Here is a 27,813-nt window from a genome sequence, read left to right on the forward strand (position 1 = left end):
TGCCAGGAGGAGAGCGTGGCACACAGAGGCTGCAGATTGGCACAGGTAGGCAGGGATGGACGGACAGCACAGCACAGCGACGGACGGGACACAGGGACGGACGGGACACAGGGATGGACACAGGGACGGACGGGACACAGGGACGGACAGGACACAGGGACGGACGGGACACAGGGACGGACGGGACACAGGGATGTCTCACCCTCGGCTTATACACGAGTCAATAAGTTTCCCAGTTTTTTTGGGGTAAATTAGGGGCCTCGGCTTATACTCGGGTCGGCCTATACTCGAGTATATACGGTATATATAATGAACAAAAAAATATACAACATCTATACCGAAATGTGTGGTTGCAAGGCTCCTTGCTAGATGTTTACAAATCAATATCAAAAACTGCCCTAACACTCAGATGTGTATAATAAAGGATATATAGTCATGCTAGCAGAGCATATAGAAGGAGTGCATCCACACCGAGACATAAATTAGGTCTCCTACAAGATATCAATCAAACATTGACATGCAGTATAGACAAAAAAATAGACTATTGAAAATTTGTGTATATCATTATCTAAAGGATGAATCCGATTCATAAAACTGAGACACATCCCATTCAAAGTTGAGGCCGGTAGAATGCCTGGTATTTAAAGAAAATATCCATCGGACTTCTTGTTTACACAAAATACCAAATTTGTCACCGCCTAAGAGGTCTCACTATTTTATCAATACCCTAATTTATTAAACTGAATGTATTTTTATGATGGAATTCATTCCAATGGCTTGCCACATTAGTGGAATGTTCTTTCTCTATAACATGAAGATGATCATAGAGATGGTCTTTGAGCCTGCGTGTTGTCCTACCAACATATTAAATTGAACATATTGTGCATGTAATAACATACACAATCTAACGTGTATTACAGTTAATGAAAGACTATATTTTTTGTTGTTTGCCTGTGGAGGTAGAGTTGATAATATCACCACCTTTGATGAAAGGACAATACGAGCAACCTTGATCACCACATCTGAATGTGCCCTTAAAAGATATCCAATTAGCAGGAGTCATTTTTCTGGTATAAAGGCTAGGTGATAATAGCCCACTGGGTGAGGGTGCTTTCCTAGATACTGTTTGTATACCTTTATTGAAAATTTGGGAATAGATAGGGTCACCTATCTATTCACCTTTTTTCAGTACATGGTCTCCTCATCCCCTTGCCTTTTTCCGTGTGACAACATGCAGGGGATCCTCTCCCTGCCCCAGCTGTCACATTCTAAAAATGGCGTGACTATGCAACTTGTAGTTTGAATGGGCTACTAATGTACTTATTAGCACACTTGTAGTCCATTCACACTGTACAGGAGCCTGTGCAGGATCCTGAAATCTGCTGTACTTCTCCTGTACTTGCACATGGGAGTTACTTGTCTTGGTACAGAATTATGCAGAGACTGCACACTGCAGTAGCTCAATTTACACTTTTAGAAAGAAAAAGTGCTGGCAAGCAGGTAGAGGCATCTGTGCCAGAAAAGACTAACAGTCTCCTCTAGCATAAAATGCAGCAAGTCAGACCAAAAATACTTTACTTCTTTTTTAACTGCAGCAAATTTTTACAGCCCCTTGGAATCAGTTTGCTTTCATTTTCAATTTTGTTTGCTATTTTTACCAGGTGACTTTATGAATTTATGAGCAGTGACTCATAAGTCAGCTGATTATGGGCAGTGCTAAATGGCAAAATAAAATAGATACTTATCAGAAAGCTTAGAAAAGTCAGATTCTTCAGCAGCCTGGTAAGTACCTAGAGTATTCTGTGAATTATAAAGTAATAATATTTATAATATTACAATGCATTGTTTTACTAAATACATGTAATATTTATAGTTACATAGTAGGGGAGGTTGAAAAAAGACACGTGTCCATCAAGTCCAACCTATGTGTGTGATTATCAGTATTACATTGTATATCCCTGTATGTTGCGGTCGTTCAGGTGCTTATCTAATAGTTTTTTTGAACTTTCGATGCTCCCCGCTGAGACCACGCCCGTGGAAGGGAATTCCACATCCTTGCCCCTCTTATAGTATTAGTACATTTTTTAATTTTATTTTTCTTGTTGCTTACCCAATGTCCCAAGGCCATTTTAGGATTTAGGGTGGGGTTGGCAATCTGGTTTTTGCAATTGACCTGTTGCTTGCAGGTAGGCAACGGGTATATCGTGACTAACTCCACTGTTCTGACAGTTCTTGACACCACTGGGCCTCTCCTGGGGACCTCAGATCAGTGCTGCTATGTGAATGCAGTCAAGAAAAATCCTAGGCTGTTGCTTGGCTCTGATGTCTCATATGAAATAGCTGAGGGGAAACCTGGATGAACTTCCCTCAATCTGCTTGGAGGTGCTGTATCCGAGGTCTGTAAATTCAAGCAGCAAACAGAAGATAGAAAAAAATGAAGGGTTACACTATGTAAATAAATTCTAACCATGGGGAAGGTGAAAGACAATTTAAAGAAAGGTCCCTCATGCAGCAAAATATGATCCCCATAGTGACAAAATAAAAAATGCATGAGAGTGGACATATACAAATTGAGGCTGATCATACATTGATGCAGAACAAACAAGAAAATCCTATGCTCATGGAATGTATTCTTAATCCTCCATATGCGCAGATGTATATATCCAGGCAAATTTATTCAAATTTATTAACAAGGTTGGTTTGCTATAGAATGTGTGCTCCAAAGCCATACCCCAGCTAAGCTGTGGGTTGCCTAAAAAAATACTTAATTTTTTCTATGGTTTTTGGTTCTAAGAGCTATTAGTATTTTAAAATGTGCATACAATATGGAAATAAACCTGCATCAAGTGCACACTTCTAACATTAAGGGAGACTAAAACTCCAATAATTAAAGAAAGATTCAGGGAACCATTTGCTGGAGGGTATTGCACTATGGGGGTTATTTACGAAAGGCAAATCCACTTTGCACTGAAAGTGCACTTGGAAGTGAAGTCGCTTTAAATCTAACGGGTAGATCTGAAATGAGAGGAAGCTCTGCTGATTTTATCATCCAATCATGTGCAAACTAAAATGCTGTTTTTTATTTTCCTTGTATGTCCCCCTCAGATCTACAGCGACTTTACTTCCAAGTGCACTTGCAGTGCAAAGTGGATTTAGTAAATAACCCCCTATTTGTGCCCTACCTCCCAACTTTTTGAGATGGGAATAAGGGACACCTATCAGCAAAAGTATGCACACACACCTTGCCACACCCCCTTAAAGGAGAATTGTACAAAAAAACAAGATTGGTTAAACCCACGAGTGCTTTTTTTACCACTACTATTCCTTTATATTGGCTTTTGGAATTTACTAATTCAGCAATTTAGAAATCAGATGGAAGGTTTAGCGCTGGGAAACACTTTAACTGGTTGCTGACCGCAGGCAACCAAATGACGGGCAGGCGGCGCACCTATTGTGGCGGGAGGCCGTCATATGATGGCCTCCCGTTTAAACAGGGAATGCGCGTAATCATGCGTACGCATCCCTGTTTCTTCGGTGGCGGCGTGTCACAGAGACTCACCACCGAAGGGGGTGAACAGCCATTGGTTATGGCTGTTTACCACGTGATCGGCCGTGATGAAGTCACGGCCGATCACAGATGGTCACACCCCGACTGTGCACGGCGCATGCGCGCGATCGTGAGTGCACTGCGCGTGCACGTCGGTGGCGGCGTGTTCCCCGGGAACACTGCTCGTCACCGACGCTGGTAAACAGCCATTGGCCGGCTGTTTACCCACGTGATCGGCTGTGATCCTTTCACAGCCGATCACTAAAATGTAAACAAACCGCGGTAAAGAGATGTTACCGCGTTGTTCTTCTCCTCACACACCAATCGTGTGTGAGGAGGAGATTGCGGTAACATCTCGTTACCACCTAGTGTACACCAATCACACTGATTGTCACCACCCCTCATAGTACCTGTCAATCACAGTCCATCAGAGTACCTGTCACAGTCCATCAGAGTATTTGAGTACCTGTCCCAGCCCATCAGAGTACCCGAGTACCTGTCACGGCACATCAGAGTACCCGAGTACCTGTCACGGCCCATCAGAGTACCCGAGTACCTGTCACGGCCCATCAGAGTACCCGAGTACCTGTCATGGCCCATAAGAGTACTGAGTACCTGTCACAGCCCATCAGAGTACCCGAGTACCTGTCACGGCCCATCAGAGTACCTGTCACAGTCCATCAGAGTACCCGAGTACCTGTCACGGTTCATCCGAGTACCCTAGTAGCTGTCACAGCCCATCAAAGTACCCGAGTACCGGTCACAGTTCATCCGAGTACCAGGGTACCTGTCACAGCCCATCAAAGTACCCGAGTACCTGTCACAGCCCATCAAAGTACCCGAGTACCTGTCACAGTTCATCCGAGTACCCTAGTACCTGTCACAGCCCATCAAAGTCCCCGAGTACCTGTCACGGTTCATCCGAGTACCCAGGTACCTGTCACAGCCCATCAGAGTACCTGTCCCAGTCCATCTGAGTACCCGAGTACCTGTCCCAGTCCATCTGAGTACCTGAGTACCTGTCCCAGTCCATCTGAGTACCCGAGTACCTGTCCCAGTCCATCTGAGTACCCGAGTACCTGTCCCAGTCCATCTGAGTACCCGAGTACCTGTCACGGTTCATCCGAGTACCCGGGTACCTGTCACAGCCCATCAGAGTACCTGTCCCAGTCCATCCGAGTACCCGAGTACCTGTCCCAGGCCATCTGAGTACCCGAGTACCTGTCACAGTTCACCTGAGTACCTGAGTACCTCTCCCAGTCCACCTGAGTACCTGTCCCAGTCCACCTGAGCACCTATCAGAGTTCATCTGAGTACCTGTCGGAGTTCATCTGAGTACCTGAGTACCTGTCACAGTTCATCTCAGTACCCGAGTACCTGTCACCAGGCCATCAGATTACCTGTCACCAGGCCATCAGAGTACCCGAGTACCTGTCACCAGCCCATTAGAGTACCCAAGTACCTATTTGCAGCCCATGTCTCATAGAATATACGTTGGGGTGTTTGCTTTCCAAAATGGGGTCATTTTGTGGGTAATTTCACTGTCCTGGTGTCACAGTTCATCCGAGTACCCTAGTAGCTGTCACAGCCCATCAAAGTACCCGAGTACCTGTCACGGTTCATCTGAGTACCTGGGTACCTGTCACAGCCCATCAGAGTACCTGTCCCAGTCCATCTGAGTACCCGAGTACCTGTCCCAGTCCATCTGAGTACCCGAGTACCTGTCCCAGTCCATCCGAGTACCTGTCCCAGTCCATTTGAGTACCCGAGTACCTGTCACAGTTCACCTGAGTACCTGTCCCAGTCCACTTGAGTACCTGTCCCAGTCCACCTGAGTATCTGTCAGAGTTCATCTGAGTACCTGTCACAGTTCATCTCAGTACCCGAGTACCTGTCACAGTTCATCTCAGTACCCGAGTACCTGTCACCAGGCCATCAAAGTACCCAAGTACCTGTCACCAGGCCATCAGAGTACCCGAGTACCTGTCACCAGCCCATCAGAGTACCCGAGTACCTATTTGCAGCCCATGTCTCATAGAATATACGTTGCGGTGTTTGCTTTCCAAAATGGGGTCATTTTGTGGGTAATTTCACTGTCCTGGTGGTCCAGGACCTTCAAAAGTGTGATAGGTAGGAATGAAATGAGATGTGTCATTTTTGCTCCTAGAATGCCTGAATGTACTACTTCAATGTTCGGCCTCTCTATGTGGCCAGGCTGTGTAAAAGTCCTACACATGTGGTATTGCCATACTCGGGAGGAGTAGCAGAATGTGTTTTGGGTTGTAATTTTTGCTATATACATGCTATGTGTTAAAAATATCTTAAAAATTTACAATTTTGTGTAAAAAAAAAGTGTTTTAATTTTTTTCCACATATTCCAAAAACTTCTGGAAAAAATTAACCGTTCAAAAGACTCATTATGCCTCACAGATTATACGTTAAGGTGTTTGCTTTCCAAAATGGGGTCATTTTATGGGAAATTCCATTGTCCTGGTACTCCAGGGCCTTCAAAAGTGTAATAGGTAGTTGAGAAATGAGATGCGTCATTTTTGCTCGTAAAATGTCTGAAGGTACTACTTCAATGTTGGTGCTCTGTATGTAGCCAGGCTGTGTAAAAGTCTCACACATGTGGTATTGCCGTACTCGAGAAGAGTAGCAGAATGTATTTTGGGGTGTAATTTTGTAAAAAAATATAATAATAAAAAAAATCTTCATTTTGCAAAGAATTGTGGGAAAAAATGACAACTTAAATAAACTCACCATGCTACTTACTTAATACCTTGGAATGTCTACTTTGTAAAAAGGGGTAATTTGGGGGGTATTTGTACTTTCCTGACTTGTTAGTGTCTCAAGAAATGAGATACACCTGATGTACTGAAGGCCTGATCAGATGTGATCAATTTTCAGCGATTGGCACCATAGTTTGTAGACTTTATAACTTTCACAAAGACCAAATAATATACACTAATGTGGGTTATTTTTACCAAAGATATGTAGCAGTATAAATTCTGGCCAAAATATATGAAGAAAAATTACTAATTAGCAAAAATTTATGACAGAAACAAAGAAAAAGGCATTTTTTTCACAAAATTTACGTTTTATTTTATTTATAGCACAAAAAATAAAAAACTCACTAGTGATTAAATACCACTAAAAGAAAGCTCTATTTGTGTGCAAAAAAGGACGCAAGTTTCATATGGGTACAGTGTTGCATGACTGAGTAATTGTCATTCAAACTGTGAGAGCGCTGAAAATTGGTCTGGTCAGGAAGGGGGTGTAACTGCACTGTATTGAGGTGGTTAATAGATAGAAAAGTGCATTTTATATACAGCTATAAAGATCACACCAAAATGAGGGACAAATGAGGGACAGAGGGACATTGTTCCAAATCAGGGACAGTCCCTCGAAATCAGGGACAGTTGGGAGCTATGTGTGTACTAACGTTCACACACTAATGCAGCTCCACTGTCAATCATTTGCTAGCTATCTATGGAAATATTTAGCATGCTGTTGTGTTTTAAAAGTTGATGTGATTTTTAATATGTGTGATAAGAACTCCAGGAAGCACCATGTACAGTAATAATAGGCAGTAATCTTGTTTTAGGTACCCTATTTTGATTATTTGTATCGTGTTTTGCCTGTAGAAGCAGCTCAATGTTATCCTATGTGTCCATAGGACAATTAGAGGCATATTTTAACCACTTGCCGACCCTATAACTTACATGTAAGGCACCAAAGTGGCACTGCTGCACGGATCATGTACCTAGTATGTGATTTTGCACTTCTGAGTCTGGGCAGCACATGCGCTCCACCGGTGGCCCGCTCCCACTGTGATTATACACAGTGGGAGCTGATCGGCGGGTACCTTCAGTACTAAGGGAGAACACTGTAAACAAGGCAGATCACTGTTCTGTCTGTAGGGAAGGCATGGATCCTTGTTCCACAAACCAGGGACAAGGATCCATGTCTCTCCCTAATGCAGGGATGTCCAAACTTTTTTCAAAGAGGGCCAGATTTGATGAACTGAACATGCGCGAGGGCCGACCATTTTGCCTGACATTCTTTGAACCATTAAAATTCGGTCTAAGCGTGTCCATCCGAGCACTAATACACGGCCCAACAAGAATTCTCTTGCCTTTGTGGCTGTGTGTGGTGAATAGATGAACTCAAGTGTATTATTTGGATACACCATATTTATTGACGTATAACACGCACCTTCACTTTAAGAGGGAAGCTTCAGGAAAAAAAAACTTAACATTTTAAATAAAGAACTGTGAAGCAAAACAAGGGTCAGTGTCTATCTGCAGACCCACAATTGCTAGGAATGCAGCGCTCACCATTGCTAGGAATGCAGCGCTCACCATTGCTAGGAATGCAGCGCCCACCATTGCCAGGGATGCACCCACCATTGCCAGGGAATTCACCCACCATTGCCAGGGAATTCACCCACCATTGCCAGGGAATTCACCCACCATTGCCGGGAATTCACCCACCATTGCCGAGAATTCACTCACCATTGCCGGGAATGCAGCCACCATTACCAGGGATTCACTCACCATTGCCGGGCATGCAGCCACCATTGCCAGGAATTTCACCCACCATTGCCAGGAATTTCACCCACCATTGCCAGGAATTTCACCCACCATTGCCAGGGATTCACCCACCATTGCCAGGGATTCACCCGCCAATGCCAGGAATTCACTCACCATTGCCGGGAATGCTGCCACCATTGCCGGGAATGCAGCCACCATTGCCGGGAATGCAGCCACCATTGCCAGGAATGCAGCCACCATTGCCAGGAATATCACCCACCATTGCCAGGAATTTCACCCACCATTGCCAGGAATGCAGCCACCATTGCTAGGAATTCACTCACCATTGCTAGGAATGCAGCGCCCACCATTGCCAGGGATGCACCCACTATTGCCAGGGAATTCACCCACCATTGCCAGGGAATTCACCCACCATTGCCAGGGAATTCACTCACCATTGCCGGGAATGCAGCCACCATTGCCGGGAATGCAGCCACCATTGCCGGGAATGCAACCACCATTGCCGGGAATGCAACCACCATTGCCAGGGAATTCACTCACCATTGCCGGGAATGCAGCCACCATTGCCGGGAATGCAGCCACCATTGCCGGGAATGCAGCCACCATTGCCGGGAATGCAGCCACCATTGCCAGGAATGCAGCCACCATTGCCGGGAATGCAGCCACCATTGCCAGGGATTCACCCGCCATTGCCAGGAATTCACTCACCATTGCCGGGAATGCAGCCACCATTGCCAGGAATGCACTCACCATTGCCGGGAATGCAGCCACCATTGCCAGGAATGCACTCACCATTGCCGGGAATGCTGCCACCATTGCCAGGAATGCAGCCACCATTGCCAGGAATGCAGCCACCATTGCCGGGAATGCTGCCACCATTGCCAGGAATGCACCCACCATTGCCAGGAATTTCACCCACCATTGCCAGGAATGCCACCATTGCCGGGAATGCAGCCACCATTGCCGGGAATGCTGCCACCATTGCCAGGAATGCAGCCACCATTGCCAGGAATGCAGCCACCATTGCCAGGTATTTCACCCACCATTGCCGGGAATGCAGCCACCATTGCCAGGGATTCACCCGCCATTGCTGGGAATGCAGCCACCATTGCCAGGAATGCAGGCACCATTGCCAGGAATGCACCCACCATTGCCAGGAATGCACCCACCAATGCCAGAAATTCACTCACCATTGCCGGGAATGCTGCCACCATTGCCGGGAATGCTGCCACCATTGCCAGGAATTTCACCCACCATTTCCAGGAATTTCACCCACCATTGCCAGGAATGCAGCCACTATTGCTAGGAATTCACTCACCATTGCCAGGAATGCAGCTACCATTACCATCAGTGCAGCCATGGAGGGCAGGACGAGCGCCAAAGACCTCTTACAGGAGAATCTCCTGTTTACACAACGGCCTCTTTAAGAGAAAGTCCCGCCTCCTTTCATGGACAGCACAGTCATCCAATGGCAGAGACGGGACTTCCTATTACAGCTGCCGTGTAAACAGGAAATTCTCCTCCTGTGTGCACAGCACTCGTCCCGCCTCCTCCCTCCGAGGCAGCCGGACTATATATCTTTTGTGGCCCCGGCGCTGGGAGATCGCCGGGGGCCACAAAAGATATATGTGTTTAAACAACCAGGCGGGCCGTTCAAAACCAGACCGCGGGCCGCGATTGGCCCGCGGGCCGGACTTTGGACATGCCTGCCCTAATGAAAACACCTCTCATAGAAATGCAGGCTAGGCACACAGTTAACCCTTTTATCACCCCTGATGTTAACCCCTTTCCCTGTCATTAGTACAGTGACAATGCATATTCTTTAGCACTGATCACTGTATTAGTATCACCGGCCCCCCAAAATTATCAGTCAGTGTCCTACTGTGGGCTGCGATATAATAGTTCCACTATAAGTCGATGATTGCCACCATTACTAGCAGAAAAATAAATAAATAAAAAGATCCCATAGTTTGTAGACGCTATAACTTTTGCGCAAACCAATCAATATACTGGATTTTTTTTTTTACCAAAACTATGTAGCAGAATACATTTTGGCCTGATTTGATGAAGAAATTCGATTTTTTTTTACATTTTTTTTTTCATTGGATGTGTTTTATGTGAAAGTAAAAAATATTGCTTTTTTTTTCCACAATTGTCTGTCTTTTTTTGTTTAAAGCACACAAAATAAAAACAGCAGAGGTGATTAAATACCACCAAAAGAAAGCTCTATTTGTGGGGAAAAAAAGGGCATACATTTTATTTGGGTACAGCGTTGGGTATTGCGCACAACCGCGCAATTGTCAGTTAAAGGCAAAGTTAACGCAGTGCCGTATCGTGAAAAATGGCCTGGTCATGAAGTGGGGTAAAAGTTCCGGAGGGCAAGTGTTTAAGCTCAATGTTTAGAGGCAGGAAAAAACCCTTCTGGTTTGTGTTTATGATTGGAGCTTTCTGGCAGAAAAAACACAAAACACTCCTAAACTCACCTACACTATGTACAAAAAATTCCCCATTTTTTTTTTCTGCCAAGGGAACTGACTTTTTTAAGCCCAGTGCGCATGGAGCCCTAGAGTAAAACAGTTATACTCTGGTGTTCAAATGTTGCAAGTATAGGAATCTCCAGACTTCATTATTTCTCTGTGTGCCTGATATTACAATCATTGCACTTTGCAAAATAGTTACATAACACACCCTTGTCCTTTTCCAGGAAATGCTTTTAACTAAGAAAAATAGTAGACAGTTTCGTTTCTCAATTATTATTATTTTCTGTTCTAGCCATGATCGAGGTGGGAAGCTGTTGAATTGAAGCAGGGCTCCTAAAGCTCTTTCCTCCAGTTTGCAGGTACAGTTATCTCCAAAATATATTCTTTGTATATTTTTTTTTAACAAATATTTTAATCTTTCTGTTATATGAAATCATTACACAAGAGAATCTTTTCTCAGAAAGTCTTCTTAAGCGTATTAAAGAAGACACCCAGGCATAGTAATGTGTGGATAAGAAGTTTTGCTAAATGAACTTTCACATAAATGAACCACTTCAGCCCCGAAAGAATTTGCCCCCAACTTTCCACAAATAGAGCTTTATTTTGCTGGTATTTGATCACCCCTGCGTTTTTTATTGTTTGCGCTATAAACAAAAAAAGAGTGACAATTTTGAAAAAAACGCATTATTTTTTACTTTTTGCTATAATAAATACCCTCCAAAAATATATAAAAAAAATTTTTTTTTTCCTCAGTTTAGGCCGATACGTATTCTTCTACATATTTTTGGTAAAAAAATCGCAATAAGCGATTATTGATTGGTTTGCGCAAAAGTTATAGCGTTTACAAAATAGGAGATAGTTTTATGGCATTTTTATTATTATTTTTTTTTAAATGGCGATGATCAGCGATTTTTATCGTGAATACAACATTATGGCGGACACATCAGACATGTTTGACACATTTTCGGGACCATTGTCATTTATACGGCAATCAGTGCTATACAAATGCACGGATTCCTGTGTAAATGGCACTGGCAGTGAAGGGGGTAACCAGGAGGTGGCAGTGTAGGGGTTAAGTGTGTCCTAGGGGCGTGTTGCTAACTGTGGGGGGCATGGCTGTGTTGTGCACATCACTGATCTCTGCTCCAATCACAGGGAGCAGACATCAGTGTCACCTGTTGCTAGGCAGAACAGGGAGATACTTGTTTACTATAGCATCTCCCCATTCTTCCTCTCCCTGAGGTGATCGCGGGTATTCCCGCGGTGATCGAGTCCACAGGACCCGCAACTGGACTCATGGAGCTTCCAGCGGGTGCGCGAGCACCCCCGCCGCCTCTTAAAGGGCAACGTACAGGTACGTGATTCTGCCTGTACGTGCCCTTCTGCCAATGTATATTGGTGTGAGGCAGTCGGGAAGCGGTTAAAGACCAAACTGTGCTGTGTGTCTCTATATGCACAGTTGTCACGGTTTCGTAAAGTATATCTGTGGTTAAAATGTAAAATAATATATTAATTTCAACACTGTATTTCTACTATTTCTAGCCTACTCCTATTACTCTAAACAATCTTAAAGTCTGCAATTTTGTGAAGATCCCCACATGTTTACTTCCTTGAATTATGTGACACATGCCCTGTGAGTAGATGCTGCCATGTCATACATTACAGAGACTGCCTTTTTGAACTGAAGAGGTGCGTCAGTACAGAAATAACTATTTGCAGGCAGAAAGATACCATGCAGTGGAGGCTGGTGTTGTCATTTTTCCCCACAATTCTTTGCAAAATGAAGATTTTTTTTTTTTATTATTTCCACAAAATTGTCATTGTTTTCTCTATACCACAAATGACACCCCAAAATAAGTTCTGCTACTCCTCCTGAGTATTACGATACCACATATGTGGGACTTTTCCACAGCCTAGCCACTTAGAGAGGCCCAACATGCAGGGAGCACCATCACATTTTCTAGAAGCATAAATTACACATCTAATTTGTTAACTACCTATTACACTTTTGAAGGCCCTGGAGCACCAAGACAATGACACGTGGCACTGATGACAGTTGGCACTGATACGTGGCACTGGTGATACATGACACTGATGTGGCACTGATGACAGATGCCACTAATATGGGGCACTGATGACACGTGACACTGATGACAGATGGCCCTAATACGTGGCACTGATGACACATGGCCCTAATATGTGGCACTGATGACACATGGCCCTAATATGTGGCACTGATGACACGTGACACTTATGAAAGATGGCACATAACACTGACAGGTGGCACCGGTGACAGATGCCACTGATAGGTGGCACTGATGACAGATGCCACTAATATGTGGCACTGACACTGATATGGCACTGATGACACATGGCACTGTGGCACTGATGACACATGGCATGATGTGGCACTTATGCATGGCACTGGGGACAGATGGCACTGGGGACAAATGGCACTGGGGACAGATGGCACTGACAGGTGGCACTGGGGACAGATGGCACTGACAGGTGGCACTGGGGACAGATGGCACTGACAGGTGGCACTGGGGACAGATGGCACTGACAACAGGTGATGCTGGGGACAGATGGCACTAACTGGTGACAGCGGGGGCAGATGGCAGCGGGGACAGATGGCAGTTTATTTTACGTTTTTTTTTTGGAACTTAAGGCCGCTGCGGCCGTTCATCTCTCCCTCCTCACACACTGTCTCTGTGTGAGGAGGGAGAGCGGCGCTGAGAGATGATCTCATATGTTTACATATGAGATTATCTCTCATTGGACACACCGATAGCGCTGTAAACGGCCGCTGGCCATTTACAGCGATCTGTGATTGGCTGTGTCCAAGGGACATGGCCAACACAGAACTTCCCCGATGCATGCTCCCAGAAGCGAGCATTGCGGAAGTAAACAGGAGGACGTCCAGGGACGCCCTCCCGGCAGGTAGCGTCCGCGCTGTAAGCGTCTTTCGGCTATAGCACGGGCGCAAAGTGGTTAAATGTGCCTCTGTGTCTATTTATCCATCTAAGTGTCTGTATTTTTTAGCTTTAAAGCTTTTTTTCCCCATAAAAATATCTTGGGGTCACTACACCTCTGAAACCATGGTATGAGCATACATTGGTCATCATGCTTGACATGGACTTCACTGGACAGTGTGATTGATGATGAATGTACATCAAGGGACTTTTTTTTTAAAGGAAAAAACAGTGTGTTTTTTCTCACTGTTTACACTCACAGTTTTTTTTTTTTTTGGTGGATGTTAGGGATACTATGTACCCCATAATAATTCACATGGGGGGCTGGGATCTGGGCACTCCCTTATTATTAAAGGAGGCTTCCAGATTCGGATAAGCCCCCCGCCCACATACCCCCACATCCACTGGGCCAGAGTACCTAGTACGTGATCCAAAACATTGAAGTAGGGGGCGCTCATGCACGCTGACCATGGCCCGCTCCTGCTGTGATTATATACAGCAGGAGGTGATCTGCAGGTAATGCAGACTCATTGTCCACTGGCACCTGACAATCATTCAGTACAGAAGCAGAATGGCAACTGTGATGGATCCCTGACGCATTCCACTTGAGTGCTTCCGTAATTACACTGCTTTCTCTAGCCTGGACCTTCAGATAATATATATTACAACCCATATATTGTAAGAACCAGGTGAGACTAGCTAAGTTACAAAACTGCAACATGGAATCCCTTATTGGACAAGAAATACGGGCTTTTATACATTGGAGAAGAACATTCCCACCTCCTGATCATATTATCCTAACAATACAACTGTAACCAGAAACATATTTATAACATGAGCTAATTAAGTAATCATTTAACCAGCCTAGGTGACTCAGAGGCCTGTCCTTTCAGGTCAGACTTGCCATCTTTTAGCTCAGAAGACACAACACACATTATCATAACTATAAACACAGGACACCTTTACACAATAGTAGTAGCTCCAAGAGGTAGCAGACTGTCCGGCTCCAGAGGCCAAGGTAACCAGCTCTTTCAATTAAAATTAACCAGTAATAGTCTTTGTTTATTTCCTGGGAAATATTGTGGATAAATATTTCTGTTCCATTTTTAATAATCCAAGCCACATTCTTAATGGCTGGAGAGAAGACATGGTGGCTGGGCTCACTCCATCATGCTATTGGGGATATGGGCTGACTGCCCACCATCCCTGGGGTATACAAGTGGAGACTGTAGTCCATTCCACTTACATAGAAAATCCATCTTTTGTTAGTGGAGGGCAGAGGCCAGCGGTGCTCTGTCCTGTTGCCAGTGGTTCAGCTGGGTGTAGGAGCTTCACTACATCAGCTTGTCGCTGGGGAGGGAGGCCAACTGCCCTGGCTCCCTGGAATTCCGCACTTTTGCTGGGTTTCTGTTAGTGGAGACCACAGTCCCATCTACCAACACCAGCTCAAGCTTCTGTTGTGAGGTGCTCATTGCATTCTCTCCCTGGAGCTCCTGCGGAGTGGATTGTTGTGTGCAGAGGCCAGTAGTGTTCTGCCCTGTTAGCGCTTAAGTGCTCACATACATTCAGGCTAACTGTTGGGGAGGGAAAACAGTTTTCCCCAACCTGGCTGACTGTTGGGGAGGTAAGACGACAACCTCCTCTCCCCTCCCCCCTGGATCCTGATCTGCTGCTCGGGAGTAGGGATGAGCTTCGAGTTTGAGTCGAACTCATGTTCGACTTGAAGACTGCCTGTTCGCCGAACAGCGAACAGTTTGTGGTGTTCACTGCAAATTTGAAAAGCCGTGGAACACCCTGTAAAAGTCTATGGGAGAAATCAAATTTTAAAGGCTTATATGCAAGTTATTGTCATAAAAAGTGTTTGGGGACCTGGGTCCTGCCCCAGGGGACATGTATCAATGCAAAACAAAACTAATTGAGTTTGTCACTCTTTGTAGTATCGCTGCAGAACCGCTCAGCAGTCACAATACTACACAGTGGAAATGCATTATACTATGCTTTCTATATTTGAAAGTATTTTATATGGGTATTACACCCCTATATACTGCACACCAAATAGTACACCTATACCAGTCCTTAAAATGACCTTTGTGGACCTAATAGTAGCTAGCTAGTGAATTGCAGACTGTCCCTGCTTCAAACACCAAACTGTCCCTCCCTACACTGAGAAACGACAGCTGTAGAATCGGTCAGCAGTACTGCATGCAGTGCACTATAATATGCTTTCTATATTTGAAAGAAAGTATATTATACGTGTATTCCAACCCTATATACTGTACACCTATACCAGTCCTTAAAAGGACCTTTGTGGACCTAATAGTAGCTAGCTAGTAGCTAGTGCATTGCAGACTGTCCCTGCTCCAAACACCAAACTGTCCCTCCCTAACGACAGCTGCAGATTCTGTCAGCAGCACTGCATGCAGTCAGTGCACTATAATATGCTTTCTATATTTGAAGTCCGCGGGTTTCTTGGGACTGTAAATCATCCCTACAAGACTGCTGATGCTGAGTGCCAGGCTCCACCTCCATGCTGACACAATCATCCTCCTCCTCCTCTTCCTCGTCCTCTTCCTGTGTGATGAGTGGGACAGCAGGAACACTGTCTGAATAAAGGGGGCCTTGAGAGGCAAGGAAGTCCTCCTCTTCCTGCCTCTGTTCTGCCTCAAGTGCCCTGTCCATTATTCAACGCAGCGTATACTCCAACAGGTGGACAAGAGGTACAGTGTCACTGATGCATGCACTGTCACTGCTCACCATCCTTGTGGCCTCCTCAAATGGTGACAGGACAATGCATGCACCCCTGATCATGCCCCACTGGCATGGTGAGAAAAAACCAAGCTCCCCTGACCCTGTCCTGGTGCCGTAGTCGCACAGGTACTCATTGATGGCCCTCTGCTGCATGTGCAACCACTGCAGCATGGCCAAAGTTGAGTTCCACCTGGTGGGCATGTCACATATAAGGCGGTTCTTGGGCAGGTTCAACTCCTTTTGGAGCTCAGCCAGCCGAGCACTGGCATTAAATGATTGGCCGGAAATGCACACAGACTTTCCTGGCCTGCTTCAGGACATCCTGTAAGCCCGGGTACCTGCCCAAGAACCACTGCATCACCAGGTTAAGGACGTGAGCCACGCAGGGCACATGTGTCAGTTGTCCCTGTCAGAGGGCAGATAGGAGGTTGATGCCATTGTCGCAAACCACCATTCCTGGCTTACGCTGGCATGGTGTCAACCACCTCTCGGCCTGCCCCTGCAGAGCTGACAAAATATCTGCCCCAGTGTGGCTCCTGTCCCCCAAACAAACCAGCGCAAGCACAGCATGGCATTGTTTTGCCTGCGTACTTGCATAGCCCCTTGAATGCCTACAGAGCAACGCTGGTTCCAAGGACAGAGCACTGGAAGAGGCCATGGAGGAAGAAGAAGAGGAGGGGGTGGAGGAGAGAGGTGTGTCACAACCAGTAGTAGCATTTTGAAGGCATGGTGGTGGAACAACCTCCAACACTACTGTACCTTGTCCTGCATCCTTCCCAGCTGCCAGAAGAGTGGCCCAATGGGCCGTGAAAGACAGGTAATGTCCCTGTCCATGCCTGCTGGACCATGAGTCAGCAGTAATATGCACCTTACCGCTGAACGCCCTGTCCAGCGAGGCAAGGGCATTGCCTTCCACATGCCGGTAGAGAGCCGGAATCGCCTTCCGTGAGAAAAAGTGGTGTTTGGGGACCTGCCACTGAGGAACCGCACACTGCACAAACTCACGGAAGAGGGCCGAGTCTACCAACTGAAAAGGCAGCAGTTGAAGTGCTAGCAATTTATCCAAGCTAGCATTCCACTGCTGGGCTTTTGGATGGCTGGGAGTGAACTTCTTTCTATGGTCCAGCAGCTGGGGCAGGGAAATTTGCCTGCTACAATCGGACGTGGGTGTACTGCTAGCAGAGTGCCAGCAAGCACTTGGCTGTGACACACCTAATTCTACACTTTCATTCCTCTCAGTGCAGGTTTCAGAGAGGACTGAAGGCCTAGTGGGGTTGGAGAGCCCAGATGATGAGGAGCAAGGAGAGGTCCGCTTTGTTCTTTGAGGTATGCTTGCCAACAAGCTGCATGGCAGATCAACATATGTCTGGTCAAGCATGTGGTGCCCAAGCGGCTGATGTTTTGGCCACGCGAGATACGCTTCAGACATATGCTGCAAATAGCAGCAGTGAAATCTGATGCACTCGTCTCAAAAAAGGCCCACACCAAAGAACTTTTACAATAACGCGCAGAGGCAGCGGCCTGCACAGGTGGAGCTCTGCGGTATGATTCAGTCAGTGTGCTGCCCCTAAGCTGGCCCCCGGAGGGCATCTTGCCTCATTGGAGATGTGCCTCCTACTCCTCCTCTCTCCTAACAGGCACCCATGTGGAACCTCATCATCCCCTCCCTCTTCATCACTGGAGCAAACCTGGCAATATGCTGCAACTTGTGGAACATGACTGCCAGATTGCTGTCCTTCTTGAGCATCCCCTTTCTCTGCGCTCACACTACTGCCTTCCTCTAGCTAAGTATCATCAGAGCCTACAAAACACTGGGCATTCTCCTGGAGCATGCACCTTAAACTGTGCTCAAACAGTTTGGGGGACTCCTCAGGAGGACATGGTGGGTCTAGGGAAGGAGTGACTGATGATGACATTGAGACGAGGAAAGAGGATTCGTTGGCAGCTGCTTTGCTAGTACCCTGAGCCTGGGTGAGAGAGGATGAGGAGAATGAAGAGGGTTTGGTCATCCACTCTACCAAGTCTTCGGCATGATGCGGCTCAACATGTCCAGCTGCCAAAAATAAGGACAAGCGTGTCCCATGGCCACGTGCTGATGACGATTCACAGCGTCCATGACCAGCACTGTTGTCTCTAGACACAGAGCCTGCTTGCCCTCTTTTATTGGCTCGTGCCTGTCTGCCTCTCTTTGTTGGCCTTCCAGACATGGTAATGGTTTGCAGGGATGTGTAGAAACAAAACAAAACTCTGGATAGCCGCACTCCGGACTGTGTAAAAATTAGATGCCTTTATTTCTTCAAAATGCAAGTGCAAAACTCCATTGAACAAAACGTCACAGCAAAAAGGGAACAAAAAAGGATTTTTGAATAAAATATCTAACGCGTTTCACGCTACAAACAGCGCTTACTCATAGGAGTAAGCGCTGTTTGTAGCGTGAAACGCATTAGATATTTTATTCAAAAATCCTTTTTTGTTCCCTTTTTGCTGTGACGTTTTGTTCAATGGAGTTTTGCACTTGCATTTTGAAGAAATAAAGGCATCTAATTTTTACACAGTCCGGAGTGCGGCTATCCAGAGTTTCGTTTTGTTTCTACACATTTGGCTTATGCAATCAGCCTGCACCTGGAACCCCCATCCATTTGGAGAGCTAGCAGCCTGTCAGTGGTTTTGTCTTGGAGCGGTGAAATTTCTGTTTGAATGGTCTGCAGGGAGATGGGAAAACCAGCAAATGGGTAGTGTATATTGTGCTGGAGGCACACAACACCCACTAACTCCTGCAGATGCCTTTATTATAGAACACCAGCAATTAAAGGGTAGATACAGGTGTATACTGTGCTGTGCTGGAGGCACACGACACCCACTAACTCCTGCAGATGGCTCTATTAGAGAACAGCAATAAAGGGGAGATACAGGTGTATACTGCGCTGGAGGCAAACAACACCCACTAACTCCTGCAGATGGCTGTATTAGAGAACACCAGCAATAAAGGTTAGATACAGGTGTATACTGTGCTGTGCTGGAGGCACAAAACACCCACTAATGCTTACAGATGCCTTTATTATAGAACACCAGCAATAAAGGGTAAATACAGGTATATATTGTGCTGTGCTGGAGGCACACAACACCCACTAACTCCTGCAGATGACTGTATTAGAGAACACCAGCAATAAAGGTTAGATACAGGTGTATACTGTGCTGTGCTGGAGGCACAATACACCCAAGGGTAGATACATGTGTAAACTGCACTGGAGGCACATAACACTCACTAACTCCTGCAGATGGCTCAATTAGAGAACAGCAATATAGGTAGATACAGGTGTATACTGCGCTGGAGGCACACAACACCCACTAACTCCTGCAGATGGCTCAATTAGAGAACAGCAATATAGGTAGATACAGGTGTATACTGCGCTGGAGGCACACAACACCCACTAACTCCTGCAGATGGCTCAATTAGAGAACAGCAATATAGGTAGATACAGGTGTATACTGCGCTGGAAGCACACAACACCCACTAACTCCTGCAGATGGCTCAATTAGATAACAGCAATATAGGTAGCTACAGGTGTATACTGCGCTGGAGCCACACAACACCCACTAAGTCCTGCAGATGGCTCAATTAGAGAACAGCAATATAGGTAGATACAGGTGTATACTGCTCTGGAGGCCCACAACACCCACTAACTCCTGCAGATGGCTCAGTTAGAGAACAGCAATATAGGTAGATACAGATGAATACTGCGCTGGAAGCACACAACACCCACTAACTCCTGCAGATGGCTCAATTAGATAACAGCAATATAGGTAGCTACAGGTTTATACTGCGCTGGAGCCACAACACCCACTAAGTCCTGCAGATGGCTCAATTAGAGAACAGCAATATAGGTAGATACAGGTGTATACTGCTCTGGAGGCCCACAACACCCACTAACTCCTGCAGATGGCTCAATTAGAGAACAGCAATATAGGTAGATACAGATGAATACTGCGCTGGAAGCACACAACACCCACTAACTCCTGCAGATGGCTCAATTAGATAACAGCAATATAGGTAGCTACAGGTGTATACTGCGCTGGAGGCACACAACACCCACTAACTCCTGCAGATGGCTCAATTAGAGAACAGCAATATAGATAGCTACAGGTGTATACTGCGCTGGAGGCACACAACACTCACTAACTCCTGCAGATGGCTCAATTTGAGAACAGCAATATAGGTAGCTACAGGTGTATACTGCACTGGAGGCACACAACACCCACTAAATCCTGCAGATGGCTCAATTAGAGAACAGCAATATAGGTAGATACAGGTGTATACTGCGCTGGAAGCACACAACACCCACTAACTCCTGCAGATGGCTCAATTAGAGAACAGCAATATAGGTAGATACAGGTGTATACTGCACTGGAGGCACATAACACCCACTAACTCCTGCAGATGACTCAATTAGAGAACAGCAATATAGGTAGATACAGGTGTATACTGTGCTGGAAGCACACAACCCCCACTAACTCCTGCAGATGGCTCAATTAGAGAACAGCAATGTAGGTAGCTACAGGTGTATACTGCACTGGAGGCACACAACTCCCACTAACCCTGCAGATGGCTCAATTAGAGAACAGCAATATAGGAAAATACAGGTGTATACTGCGCTGGAAGCACACAACACCCACTAACTCCTGCAGATGGCTCAATTAGAGAATAGCAATAAAGGGTAGATACAGGTGTATACTGTGCTGAAGGCACACAACACCCACTAACTCCTGCAGACGACCGGAACACTACACAAGGCCGCCACGCTGGCGGCCTTATATAGTGTGGGGCGTGTACTAAACAGCCTGAGCTATAATTGGCCACCAAGCTCATCCCTATCAGTTACAAAACTGCAACAGTGAACCCTTTATTGGACAAGAAATACAGGCTTTTATACATTTGAGAAGAACATTCCCACCTCCTGATCATATTGTCCTTACAATACAACTGTAACCAGAAACGTAAATTAATATGCGCTAATTAAGTAATAATTTAACCAGCCTAGGTGACTCAGAGGCCTGACCTTTCAGGGCAGACTTGACATCTTTTAGCTCAGAAGACACAACACACATTTTCATAACTATAAACACAGGACACCTTTACACAATAGCAGTAGCTCCCAGAGGTAGCAAACTGTCCGGCTCCAGAGGCCAAGGTAACCAGCTCTTTCAATTAACATTAACCAGTAATATTCATTTTATATTTCCTGGGAGATATTGTGGATAAATATTACCATTCCATGTTAAGTAATCCAAGCCACATTCTTAATGTCCATTATTTTCTTGGTCACCCTGCACCCCTAATAGACACAGGGTGACTTAGACAAATGAGGTACATGGGGAGCTGAAGCAAAGGTTTCCCAACCTCTCCAAGGGATTCTGAGTTTCACCAATGTAGCGCTGACATATTTTTGCCTATTAATGTGTGGTTTCATGCTACAATCACAAGTCTATGGACATTTCTTTGGCTTAGTATTTGGTGCCATCTAGTGGCCAAATACTGGTACTGAACTTAAATGTTCATTGCTTTGAAGACAGCACAAAATACATAAACAGGAAGTGACTGTTGTTTTGATTAGAAGGTTGACCCTTTTACCCAGGAGGCTTGACGACCTACCCATGAACACTTTCTCTCGTAGTGCATGCTCGGTAGGACATAAAAGGAACCCGAGTGGCAAATTTAGGTCTCTTGGAATTGCGTGGCCTGCCTGTGAGGATTTGTGAGGAGGCCTCCCATGAGAAGGGGCCTACAGCCAGCACAGAGCCTTACTGGGATTTATAGTTTCATGGAGGAGGAGCAGAACAACTGACAATGAGCAGACTTGAGGCCTATCCACTTGTAAAAATATGTAAATATACATATATGTATATATATATATATATATATATATAATGTCTTATATATATATTTGGTAAGACAAACTTGCGATTGTGAGACGAATTTCCTTAATTAGTTCTGAGTCAGCGTAAATCAAAAATGTGTGTTTTATTATACACACTAAAGTAGAAAATAAAATAATAAAATAAAATAATAAAATAAGAATAGCTGAAAGTCTGTGTGCTGAGATGTATGTTGTATTCAGAGCTGAGTGTCGAATCAAAGACACTCGTCTTCCCACCAGCTTTTGCTTATATGACTCAAAGCTTCTAAATTCGCGCCAAAAGAATAAACCCTCCTTCACAAGGGTGTGGGCTAAAGAGTGGTTACCATATCTATCTAACATCTGGTATCATTCATACATAGGCTGACCATTCTAATGACAGGAAGTGGGGGAAGGGAAAGCTTAAGACTCTAAACAAAATATCAATTACATAGTAATATGTCTTAAAAAGCATATATAAGATTTACAATATTCATCAAAATCCTGACAGGTTTTAAATGTTTACTTTTTCAATTTCAGCATGTCATAATATGGGAGATTAATTGATTCAGAGTTTTCTTTCACACAATATGGAGAATTCATATTCTAAATAAAGTATGATAAAGCCAATAAAAATTTTAGATATTAAGAATATAACACCACTCTGACTTTCTGAGCCTTGTAACATAGTTACTGAAATCACACCAGGAGCATCTTTACCTCAACTTAAATGTAAAAAAAAGGAGTTACTTTAGCTAGCAAAGACAGGGAGATCAGAGACTAAGTACTTTAAGTGAGATCTCACGTATAGCTTTAAAAGTAGGGGGAGCTCCCAGGTGTGTGTGTGTATATATATATATATATATATATATATATATATATATATATATATATATATATATATATATTGTTTTCAATTGTTTGTTAAAATCCATTGTGCTGTCGTTCTATGTTGAGATGACAGCACAATTACTGTAACCACCTTTTGAAACATATGCACAGTAAAATATAGAAAATAGAGAATTCAGGGGGTTCATTAGCATAGTTCAGGCCCAAATCAAGTTCCAGCAGCTCCTTTGGGGGTTAGTGCTATATGTGAGGGCTCGTCTATGATTACTGTCACTCTGCAGTCACACCCCCCCTTTAGAGGACACCCCTATAGTACCAGAATGGATTCAGTAACGGCTACCCAATGGAGCCAAGAATATGGGAGTAAATTGGAGAAGACCACAGTTCTGAAAATGCCAGATCATCAGTGGTTTGAGAAAGAGGTGCAGCAGTTGATCAGGAGGGCAGTGCCAGACCAAGGGTCTTACGTTTTGGACCTGAAACAAGACGTGCAGGAGGACTTCCCTTACCTCCTAGAATAGAAAGAGTACACTCCAGTAGAGTTCAGAAAGGGAGTGGTGAGCCTAACAGTGGGTCTCGATGGTCAGGTGATTCCACTACAAGAGTCAGTGGAGGAAGAAGAGAAACCACTGGGTACACCACTAGAGAGTCCTCCGGCAGGAAGCTTGACGGGGAAAGTCTAAACCCCATTTGTCAGGCCACCGGAGAAAGCCCTGGGACTGGGATGCCACCCGCATCAATCTACCTGGACATGAGCCGCCTAGTGGATAGTCTAGTACATAGCCCCCAGATGTCCACCAATGAAAGATATCAGAAGCTACCAACCTTCTCAGGTCGGATACCAAGACCTGAAGGGGAGGAAGGGTTCGAGAGTTGGAGAGATCAGGCCATGCAAGCTCTAGAAGACTGGAATGTGCCAAAGCTAGTGAGAAGACGGGGAATTAGTGAAAGCCTGTTGAGCCGAGCAGCCGATGTCATCAGAAACTTTAGAAGGGGAAAACCAGATTGTGAAGCCAAGGATTACATTGAAGCCCTTTATGCAATTTATGGAAGAGTGGAAAAACTATCTGATCTGATATATCAGTTTGAGCATACCTATCAGATGAGAGGGGAGAAGTTATTGGCTTACATTATCCACATAGACCAGATCCCTCACCAGATCATTTTGAAGAAGGGCATTGATCCCAGGGAGGTGAACAAAAGCAGGTTGGACCGGGCTCTACAAGGATCTAGGCCAATTCACCCCATTGCTCTTTGATTACTCCTGAAAGGCACCGAAGAGGCCCCTTCTTACCCAGAGTTGATCCGGCTGGTGAGAGAAGAAGAGACTATTCTAGATGAGAAGGATAAAGAGGCTCGGCTTGCCACAGGGGTCGTTGTGAAGAAAGAGAAGGTCGCTGCACAATTAGTATAAATAGAAGAAAGTGATGAGGAATATGAGTGGGAGGAACACCCCAAGAATCCTATTGTGCAGTCTACCCCAAGGGTTACCTTGGAACAAGCCATAGTTCAATTGGCACACTCACAGGCTGCGTTACAGAAAACCTTCTGTGGGTTTCAACAGGAAATCGATAAAGGTGATGAAAACACAAGCTGACATACAAAAGTCACTCTCGGAAGCGAAACACGCTGTACCCACCTCTACAGTTGGAAGAAGGAACGTGACCCCCACCCCCCAGCTCCGAAGTGCCATCAATGCAGAGAAATAGGACATCTTATCGCACAGTGCCCAAATAAGGGAAATTTAGCAGATATAGCAGTGGAAGTTGCCAAAGTTCTAATGAAACAATCTGTCAAGAAGCCGGCGGAAAACTTCAGAGGGCCCCAGTAAAGGAGTCAACTGGGTGCCCTGTCACAACCGTCAACTCCAAACCCACCCTTACATGACAGACCCCTCTGACCTCGCCTGAGCCAAAGCGAAAGAAAGAGAGTCCCCTGAAGCCAAGGAGCCAAGGGTGAAGGTACAAGCCACCAAAGAGTCAAAAGGGTACCACCTCCCAGTGACCTCCTCCCAAGCTGGTGGGGTCTTCCCCGATCGTCCCTATCCAGGTAGAGGGGATATACACAAGAGCCCTGTTGGACACTGGAGCTCAAGTGACATTGCTCTACAGGGACTTCTATGACAAACATCTCAAGCACCTGCCATTACAAAAATTAGAGGAACTAGAGGTATGGGGGTTAGGTACTCAAAACTTCCCGTATGATGGCTATCTGCCGGTCAAGCTCACTTTTGACCCAAGTACAGCAGGAGAGGCTGAAACCTTTGACACCTTGGTCGTGGTGTGCCCGCGTCCCCAAGGGGCTGACAAGAGCTCCCTCATTATTGGGACAAACACTGACTTGGTGAAGAGACTACTTACACCGCTTGTACTGCAGGGAAGAACCCCCCCACAAAAATACAACCTATGCTTGCCCAGGTGTATCGAGATCTCAAACAAGAAGAGAAGGCTCCAGAAGAGGGAGTAGGAAAATCTGGCTTCTGGATAAGAAAGAAAGACTGGTCCAGCCAGGTGAAGTACTCTGCCTGAGAGCCTCCATCAAGTTAAGATGGGAAAAGCTGGGCCCATTCATTGTCCTTGAGACTTCAAGTCAAGAAAAACATAGAAGACTGGAACTTATCCCTGAAGTATTGCCAACTAGAGCATTAAAGAGGAACAGAGGCAAGATTTCAGTCAGCGTCCGCAACACAGCAGCTGTGCCAGTGAGGGTACCAACCAGGACACTGTTAGGACAAGTCAGCCCAGCAATCCCAGTCTCTGCATGTGATTTAACGGGAGAGCAAGCAGGAGAGATTCCTCCGGAAGAATTCTGCCTGAAAGACACACCTCTCACTCCGGCATGGATGGGGAACTCCTGAGATGGAGGTCAGTTTTCTCAAAAAGTGATTTCGATGTGGGGCTTGCAAAGAGTGCCGAACATAAAATTTGGTTGGAAGAAGACAAACCCTTTCGGGAGAGAGCCAGGTGAATCCCACTGGGGGATCTAGAAGACTTGAGGGAACAGCTGGCTGAACTAAAAAGGACAGGCATCATCAGGGAGTCCAGGAGTCCTTACGCTTCCCTAATAGTGGTGGTAAGAAAGAAAAACGAGTCTCTACCACTATGCAGCAACTACAGGACCCTGAACCGGAGGACCATTCCTGACCAGTACACCACACCTCGGATAGAGGATGCCTTACAGAGCCTCTCGGGAGCAAAGTGGCTAAGTGTGCTGGACCTTAAGAGTGGGTACTATCAGATCCCCATGTGCCCTGAAGATAGAGTGAAGACTGCTTTTATTACCCCTGTGGGCTTCTTTAAGTTCAATCAGATGCCACAAGCTCTGTCTGACAAGAAGATCAAAGACTAAATACTTTAAGTGAGATCTCACGTATAGCTTTAAAAGTAGGGGGAGCTCCCTGATATATATATATATATAGTTTGCAATTGTTTATGTTAAAATCCATTGTGCTGTCATTCTATGTTGGGATGACAGCACAATTAGTGTAACCACCTTTTGAAACATATTCACAGTAAAATATATTTGGTTAAGTATCCAGTTGTGTGGAGTATTTTCTCCCAGCAGGTGGAGCCAGTGGATTCTGAGGTTAAATACAGGTATATTGTATTATATTACATTCTACTGTACTGTATTGCACCACAGCTGTGTCGAGGGGACTGAGCCAATTCAGGGGGGTTAATTAGCAGAGTGCAGGCCCGAATCAGGTTAGTGCTACATAAACCTTTGCTACTTGTCATTAAAGAGGAAGTAAACCATGATGGGTTTTACTTCTTTTCGACAAAAAACTGACTGGATTCAGAGAGTAGTGGCTAATGATTTATACTCTAAATGATCTAAGGTTATGTGTGGTGTATCCTAGGGTTCAGGGTTGAGACCCTTACTTTTTAATATCTTTATAAATGTTATAGTGTCTGGGATTAAAAGTGCCATTTCAGTCTTTGCAGATGACACCAAGCTATGCAGTGGAATAACGTCCTTACAGGATGTCTCAAGCTGACCCTTAATACTGTCTAATTGGGCGACTATGTGGCAGATGAGGTTTAATGTTGATAAATGTAAAGCTATGCACTTGGGGGGCTAAGAATATGCATGTATCATACATACTAGGGGGAGTACAACTGGGGGGGTCCATAATGGAGAAGGACCTGGGGGTTTTGGTAGATCATAAATAAAGGTCAGAAAAGAAACTGCGCTACAGTACAAATTATGAGTAATCTCGTGAAAGATTGAATTGAGTGAAAGCTGCGGTTCTATTCTGTACCAAAAATACAAACTTGAATCAAACTGTGAAATAAGAGAACTGTGCTGACCTTAATAAAAAATATACTAGATTGAGGGATAACCTCACTAATTAAAGCCCCACTCCCCTCCACCAACTCAAAACTGTTCTAAACAAACAAGTGGATTTGGACACTAATCAGAATGTCTCAAGACTGTTGAAATAAATTTGTGACCAAAAAATTAATTAAAAGTGATAATAAACATACAAAATTGCTCCGAACCTGTAAATAAAGAAATGTGACTAACAACACATACTAAAAGTCCTTTGAAATGAAAGTCCAAATATCAATATGTGCACTACTTGTGACAGTAAATGTGACCAATAAATTAATAGATGAATAAAGGTGAATAAAAGTTCATCCAAAAAAATTCTTCTATTGCTGTGAGCCGTTTAGAATCCACCACCACCTATATAAGAATTGGCTTCTTACCAGAAGGTTCAGACCCCAAATGGTCAAAAATGGCTTATAAGGATTATGGCAGCTTCTC

At 45.0% G+C, this 27,813-nt stretch overlaps 1 long non-coding RNA gene across 1 annotated transcript in view; it reads left to right on the forward strand.

Moving 5' to 3' along the window:
• The first annotated feature begins 1,666 nt into the window (after positions 1-1,666).
• Positions 1,667-27,813, forward strand: part of LOC143933887 (uncharacterized) — a 35,636-nt gene continuing 9,489 nt past the window's right edge. The window contains exons 1-2 of the long non-coding RNA XR_013263157.1: positions 1,667-1,782; positions 10,873-10,939. This is a non-coding gene — a long non-coding RNA (uncharacterized LOC143933887). The remainder of the gene's footprint in view (positions 1,783-10,872; positions 10,940-27,813) is intronic.

The sequence above is a fragment of the Lithobates pipiens genome, unplaced genomic scaffold, assembly GCF_037356315.1.
Source record: "Lithobates pipiens isolate NorthernLeopardFrog02 unplaced genomic scaffold, aLitPip1_a1.2 Scaffold_27, whole genome shotgun sequence".
In the NCBI taxonomy this organism is placed as follows: domain Eukaryota; kingdom Metazoa; phylum Chordata; class Amphibia; order Anura; family Ranidae; genus Lithobates; species Lithobates pipiens.